The 7,606-nt window shown below is 48.7% G+C and overlaps 1 long non-coding RNA gene across 1 annotated transcript; it reads left to right on the top strand.

The window, feature by feature from the left end:
• Positions 1–4,069: 4,069 nt before the first annotated feature.
• On the top strand, positions 4,070–6,600 carry LOC138113390 (uncharacterized). Its single transcript, XR_011152131.1, has 3 exons — positions 4,070–4,157; positions 4,538–4,676; positions 5,989–6,600. It is a non-coding gene; the product is annotated as an uncharacterized lncRNA (long non-coding RNA).
• The last annotated feature ends 1,006 nt before the right edge of the window (positions 6,601–7,606 follow it).

Here is a 7,606-nt window from a genome sequence, read left to right as displayed (position 1 = left end):
ATTTCTCATCTTCATCAGAGCAAATGTTGACGGTACTCACATTTTTTCCCCTCTGACAGGAATGTAAACAGGGAGCAAGACGGCAAGGCCGAAGAGGAAAACTATTCTGCCTGGTGGGACTAAGATCCCTGCTGCTCACCCAAGGGTACAGGGAATTATCCACCCTGGTAACTCACTTGAAACAAAGATTAGATTAAACTCTATGAACACAGCCAGAAAAGCATTTTGAATCCAAATTTAGATGGATTTTGTGCAGGAAAGGTGATGACTACAGATGCAATGTTCGAGCCTGGATATCGGGAATGCATGATCTTCTCTGGAAGCCAGAAATTGATTTCCAGCTCCTCGTCCAGCAGAGGTCCCGACAAAAGCAATCAGTTTATTGGGAGGAGCCAGACATCAGTCGGGCAGGTCCTTATGTAAGCGTGTTTGAGAGCCCTTGCGCCCCACTGCATCCGAACAGGGAGCGGTCAATAGCTACTAATTAACATCACAACGAGACCCTGTTCCAGGGCCTCCCGCTACAATCACGCCAGGAGCTCCAACTGCCCCAGATCCCAATACATTCTCCTCCAAAAGGATAAAGAGGTTGCGTTGAATCAGGAAGATGTGGCCTGCTATGCAGTGAAAATGTGAAAAATGCAAGTGTTCAGCAGTGCCACTAACCCCCTGAAAAGGGCTGGCTTAGCCCGAAAACCACCTCAAGGGAAATGTCCCGGGTGCAGGAATAAATTTAAAGTATTCCGTTGGCAAAGTATTGCCTGGGTACCGAGTCTCTTTAGGAAAACTCTCCTCCCTTAGCTCACTGGTGTGTATAGCAAAGATAGAGTTCTTTTCTCTTTTTTTCCTCTTTCAAAGCAGTTTGTTGGATTTTGTAGCAGGTCAGATCCAGCCATCACCACCTTCCAGCAATCCTCTGCCTTAAGGAGGACAATTAAACCTGCCGGCCCACAGCTCCCTCCCCCATCATACAACCATGGATAAAGGCTCCCAAATCTTACAAACCCATGCGAAAGAAAAGAAAACCCACACACCCAGAACCACTCAGGCAGACGCTACCACATGGAAGTCTTCAAAAAATGTGTGAATGTGGCACTTGGGGACATGGTTTAGTGGTGGAGCTGGCAGTGTCACGTTAATGGTTGGACTCAGAAGTCTTTTCCATCCTTTATGATTCCAAGCTGTAGGGCCAGATGATGTCATATGTCTGCCTAAGTCCACCAGCCCCTGCAGTGACCACACGTGTGGGGTGGAAATCAGGAGCAGGGATGTAAAGGAAAAGTTATGTGTTTCCTATTAGCTGGAGGCTCAAATGGACCTGTATTCCAGTTGAATTGGGGACCTGGTGGCAAAATGGGAAAGGGAAGTGTCGTAAGCTAAGTCTCTCCTGGGAAACCAGGCATAGATGGATCCCAGGCTCCATTTCTGATTTTCATTATTGCCAGATGATAAAAGAATGGGTTTCTGGGGTGTGTGTAAGAGAAGCATGCACTTCTAGCTGCAGGGCCACTCTTTTAAAAATAACAGTCACATGAGCTGTTATCTTTGCTGTTCTTGGTAATCATTTGTAAGACAACTGTGAACTGATATATGGGACATGTGGCCTGGACCTTCTCCAGCCATTCATTTCACAATGTTTTAACTGATAACTTGAAGTAAATCCATAATCAGAGTCCAACAAAACTGATGGGTGAAGATAGTATCCAGTTTGCTGGATAGTTTGCTTCTAAAGAAAGCAAACACCACCTCAGTGAAACCACCCAACACTCTCACTCCCTCATCCTCATTTTCTTCCTGATGAAGGGGTCCCTGTGTCAGGAAAATGAATCCACAAACACCAGAGGTTTATGTCCAAAAAGGAGACAGAGGAATCCTGTTACTTTATTCGAATCAAGGGAGAGGCCATGTGGCATTTCCCCTGGGGCCTCTCAAATTTTTGGAGGGTGCAGCCTCCTATTTATCCTAATTTCCCGACCACATTTCCCTCTCTCTTTCCCCATTGGCTGAGGTACTTGAGAGGTACAGACTTCCCAAAACACCTAATACCTAAGACTCCCTTCTAATGTATACTCCCTTTATTTTAATTCTTATGGAATTTGTGGTTCTTCCCATTGTTTCTTTCATCTCTCAATATACAATTTCATTTGTCAGCAGACCTATAGTTCATTTGTAAAGACAAATCTCTTTCTTTCCATTAATCAATCAGTGGAATCGTTCCCATTATTTTATCTCTCAGTACTAGTTTTATCTACCAGCAGGCCCACAGCTTGTTTGTAAACACAAGTCCCTCATTCCTTTCACCTGCCAAGGGGTAAAACCCCAATAATTTCTCCAGTACCCAATTTTCCAAACAGCTGACTTAAGCACTGCAGAGGGAAGATGTGCTGAAATGATGTTTGGGGGAGGTCAGTTGATTTACAGTGGCTTCAGCTCCAGCTTTGCTTCTCACTCCACCAACACTGATGGGTATTTTGGCTCCCATCGACACAGGGCCATCCCAAGCACCTGGATAAGCTACAGGAGTTTCCAAAAGCCAGATGGAGTCACACCAGGAGCATCCATCAGCAGCTCCAGCACATTTCAAAGCCACATGCAGAGAGGTCACAGGATCCTTATTCACAGGATCCTTATTCACAGGAGCATAACAAAAGCAGGAGCTGCAACAAACACCGTTGCTGCTGACCCCAGGAATTTCCTGGGTGCCTCTGCCTCTTCCCCCATCCTCCTGCAATCATCTCCGAGTCATGAGATCTCTTGCTGGGATGGCGTTCCTTCTCCCTTCAGTTTCTTGGCAGCTTTACAAAGACACCTTATCACCACCATCACACTGGAGAAGAACAAGGAGGACAGCTAGGAGGGAAGGAGCTACAATGCCACTGCTATTTCTGTATGTGACTCACGAGGGATGCCATGGGTTTCATCTATTAATACAGCAATTAAATTATGTTATGGCATGACCACATCTCATTTGGAATGACCCCAACAGCCTCACTTAGAGAAAATAACCATTCAACTTTAATTATCATGGATAACGATGCTATTACATCTGTAGCAATTAGGAAACTATCACTGAGAACTTGAAAACAAAGTTTGTGGAGTATCATTTACGGGGTGGAAGCTGTAAGGACATTTTTTTCTAACCAATGTGAACATTACAGAGCCCTCTCAGCCCCCACAGGCCCCATAGCCATCACAGACCTCACAGATCCCATAGCTTTCACAGCACTGATGGCCCCCCAAAGCCCCCACACCCTACAGAGACATTAGAGCCCTCAAAGCCCACATACCCCAAACAGACCTCAAAGACCCGACAGCCCTCACATCCCTAACATACCCCATAACCCTCACAGACCCCATAACCCTTAACAAACCCCAGAGCTGTCACATCCCTCACATAACTGATAGCCCTTATAGACCCTATAGCCTACACTGATCCTACAGCCCTTAGAGTCCCCATAGCCCCCATACCCAAATGATGGGAAAAAAGGGGGTAATATCCCCCAGTTTAAACCCTAAAAAGTGAGGGATAACAGGGATTTCCTCTCAATTTAAACCTTAAGATGATGAAAATGGGGAGGGGAGAGTTATCCTCAATTCAAACCCATCACATGGCATAAAAAAGATTTTTCCCTTCCACTTAAAATGGAAAATGGGGATTCCTGGTCAATTAATTGATACCCCTAAAAACACAGAAAAGGCAGGTTTTCCTTCATTTGATAACCTTAAAATCACAGGTGAATGGGTCTTCCCCTCAATTTAAATACAGACAGCAATGGAAAAGGAGGTTTTTCCCTCAATATAAGTCCCTTTCCCTTCCATCCCCTGCCTTTGTTCTGGGGTCACTGGGATGCATTGGGGAGAAACTGGAGAGAAACCTGGGACGGACTGGTGAGGGATAGGGAAGATGAAATCACAAGGAGAAAGGAAAAAGATCTTCCCAGCACCCCCACACGCTGCCTCCCTTGTCACCCTCAGCAGCCACACCTGGGGCTGCCCCACCCCTCAGCACAAAGGGAGGTGGTTTTAAACGGAAGGGTTGAGGTCGATACGGATATAAACAATGGGAAAAGTTTTTTTATGATAAGGGTGGTGAGGCCTTGGGACAGGGTGCCTAGAGAAGCTGTGGCTGCCCCATCCCTAGGAGTGTCCAAGGCCAGGTTGGATGGGATTTGGAGCAACTGGGGATAGTGGAAGGGGTCCCTACCCATGGCAGGGGGTGGGATGAGTTCCGAAGTCCTTTCCACTCAATATATTATATAAAAACCCCATAGACGCCCATTGGAGGGGTGTGTGGGGGTAAGAACAGACTTTAAATCTCTCTCTTTGAGATCCCCCGCCCGGGGCTGTTGCGGTGGGGCCGGGCGGGCTCTGGGGCCCGGGGTGTGACACCACTCGTCCCTTCCCCTTCCAGCCGCGCTCCGGAGCAGGGACTGTCTCCAGGGTGCTTTTTTGTTCGGTTGGGTTTGTTTCTTGTGGGCGCACTGAGCTGTCTCTTTTATTTATTTGCTTTTGGCGGGGGAAATAAATAACGACAAAGAATCCCTCTCCAAAGAGAAACCCGAAGGCGCGGCGATGGCGCGGACGGGATGAGCGGAGCGGCCGTGGGTGGCACCCAGGCGGGTGTCCCAGCTCCAGCCCTGTTGTCCCGCTTCCTCTGCGCCCTCCTGAGAACGCAGGTGAGCACAGGGAGCGGGGAGGGTCCGGCACGGCTGCTTCCAGACTTTTTTCCCTTCTAGCCGCCCTGGTTTGCTACATTCCCAAGGGCTGGAGCGACACCAAGCTTCGGTGGAAGGTGCTGCACGGCAGCTCGGCTTTGGGAGCCTTCGTCCTGACCGTGCAGGGGCTGCTAGCTGTTTCGCTTTCCCTTTTCTAGCCCTTTTAGCCTCATCTCTCCCGCTCTTTTTTCTTTCCTTTTCCCACCCTTTTTTCTTTTCATTTTCCCCTCACCATTTCCGCCATTATTCCTCCCCCTTTCCCGCCCTTTCCTCTCTCACATTTCCCGCCCTTTTTCACCTCACATTTTCAGCCATTTCCCCCTCCCATTTCATCTACCTTTTCCTGCCCCTTCCCCATCATATTTCCTGCTCTTTTTGATCTCCCTTTCCCACTCTTTCCCCCTCATCTTTTCCCTCATTTAAATCCTGCGGCTGCCCTGCCCCTTGTCACCCTCACTGGCCGCACCTGGGGCTACCCTGCCCCTCATCACTCTTGGCCTCACAGACCGCACAACCTTCCAAACCTCTATAGCCCTCACAGCCCCCCAAACCTCTATAGCCCTTACAACCCTGACAGACCTCAGAGCACTTATAGCCCCTCTATGGAAGGCTTAAAATTGCCATTTTCTCCTGCCTTTCCCTTCTGTTGATAGAGAAGGAAAATCACAACTGCTATCCCATGACTGGTGGAGCTCAGCCAGGGCTGGCCTCTAACAGAGGGAAAAACCCAAATCTCCTCCTCTCTCTCTCTCTGGTATTCCTTATCCCAGCTGAATACCAAATTGGCTTTTCTATGAGGAGTTTCAGGTCATTTGTGTAAAAATAACTCATGTTGTTAAATCCCAAAGAAGATTTGACCCCCTTTAGCCATATATCTGCTCCTGGGCTCCACCAAACACAGCTGGGGGAAGCCACTGCCTTTGAGGCACGCCTCAATACAGGACCTCATATTTCTATAGCCACACAAGTCAGTTTAAAGCCACAAAATGAACCCAAAATCCCCCAAAACATCACAAGAAGTCAGCAAGCCTTGGGAGATGCTGGATACAGTGATGGTCCCTGAACATCCCTGAGCTTGTTGCGTTTCATGAGGAAGCTTTTCCAGCTGCCAGGATGATGCCATAGGGAAAGCCGCTCCCCTGCCACATATCCTGTTCCTTCACTCCCATTGTTAAGGCATCAGGCACATCAGACCTGCAGACATCCCTGCTGCCTGCTCCAAGATTTGAGTCTCAGTGGGAGATTTGTTCCTGTACGACGGCTTTTCATTCAGCCCACAGGTATCTAATTTGATCCAGGCACTTGCAGAACAGCGAGCTGGTGAAACTCAATGCCCAGATGTTTTCTGAGGAGGCCTGCACTCCTCTGTGCACGGAGAGGAGGATGTCAGTGGCAGAAGGATGTAGATCAATGCAGAACTCAGTGAGAACGTGCTGCTGTCAGCACGAGCGCCGTGCATGCGGTACTCTGGGCATCACCTCACGCTCCTGCTCCATCAGACCCTCTCTGCTGCAGGGCACAGGGGGAGGCCAAATTACCAAGCTCAGGCTTTGCATCCACAAAAATCCTTCAGTGTCAGCTCCACAGCAGGTTGCTCTTTGCCTCAATACTCTCCCTAGAACTGGGGCACCAGCTGGTATTTTTATGCCCATTAGGAGGGAGGTGAAGACGGAGTGGGATGCTCTGTGTTGTGGCACCTTGGTTCACCATGACGCAAAGACTGGACACAGCAAGGTCTTCTCTTTGATCTGGGCATCATTTAAGTGCCCTGCCAGAGCTCACCTTCTGGTGTGTGCACCCAAGTTGAGGGGGGAATGGCAATTTGGAAAAGCTGAGGGATTTCCTAGGGTCTCAGTGCTGCAGCCTGGGCTGTACCTTTGCAGGATGCAGCCTTTTCCATGATGCATTTCAGGTGGATAAAGCTTCCCTAAGAATAAAAAAGGATCACATTCACCCAATGAATTGCATGAGTATTTTCTGGCTGGTGATAACCTCACCTGGAATCAGCACAGCAAGGAAAGTTTGGGATAGGCAGAGCAGGAGGCAGAGTGCCTCTTGGAGCCACAGGCAAGGATGTGCTGCTGTTAGAGGCGCTTTTCTCATGTGTTTCTGTGTTTCCATCCCAGGTAGGGTAATGCGTCCCTGGAGCCTTGTGTTTGAGGGCCGTGAACTTGCTTAGCCTCTACCTCCATATCCAGCTCACATTAGGAGTGGTTTTGGGACAGCTGGCGACTTCCTGGCATTTCTCTTTTCCTGAATAGTAGCTCACCGAACACCTCTCCTTGTTGCTGATACCTCTGCCTTTTCCTTGGGAACAAAACAAAAGCAGGGAAGATCCATCCATGGTGTCTGCCACCACCTCCCTGCCAAAACTGCTCCTGTGCTGATGGCGGGTGGCAAGAGAAGACCCATCCTCGGTGCAAGATGCTGCTGGCACAAGACCCCACAAAACAGGTCACTGGTGGCTAGGCTGGATGCAAGTCCTTTTAATTCAAGGGCAGTAAGTCTGATGGACTGATGAATCAGACCTGCCATGCCAGATAACAAAACCCCGAATTTCCAAAGAGTTAGATTGCTCTGAGGGCAGAGAGGGAGCCTAATGCAGATTAACTGTGAAAGAAATGCTGGTGTCTGTGGATGGTGCTTGTTGGCCACTTGCCATCCCTCTCCTTGCAGCTTGGAGGGCCAGAGACCCCTGAGTGTCAGATAAAACAGGAAAAACCACACACAGATTAGAGCAAGACAATCCAAGCTTTGGGACCCATCCCTACAGAGGCAGAGCAGCTCATGGGTACACTGCCTCTGTTTTCATGCATCCCATGTGGGTAAATCTGGGCTTTGAGTTGGAGCATTGATTCCTTAGGTTTTAACTTTTCTATTTTTCAAATCCT

The sequence above is a fragment of the Aphelocoma coerulescens genome, chromosome 7, assembly GCF_041296385.1.
Source record: "Aphelocoma coerulescens isolate FSJ_1873_10779 chromosome 7, UR_Acoe_1.0, whole genome shotgun sequence".
Lineage (NCBI taxonomy): Eukaryota > Metazoa > Chordata > Aves > Passeriformes > Corvidae > Aphelocoma > Aphelocoma coerulescens.
This window is presented reverse-complemented; position numbering and strand designations above follow the sequence as displayed.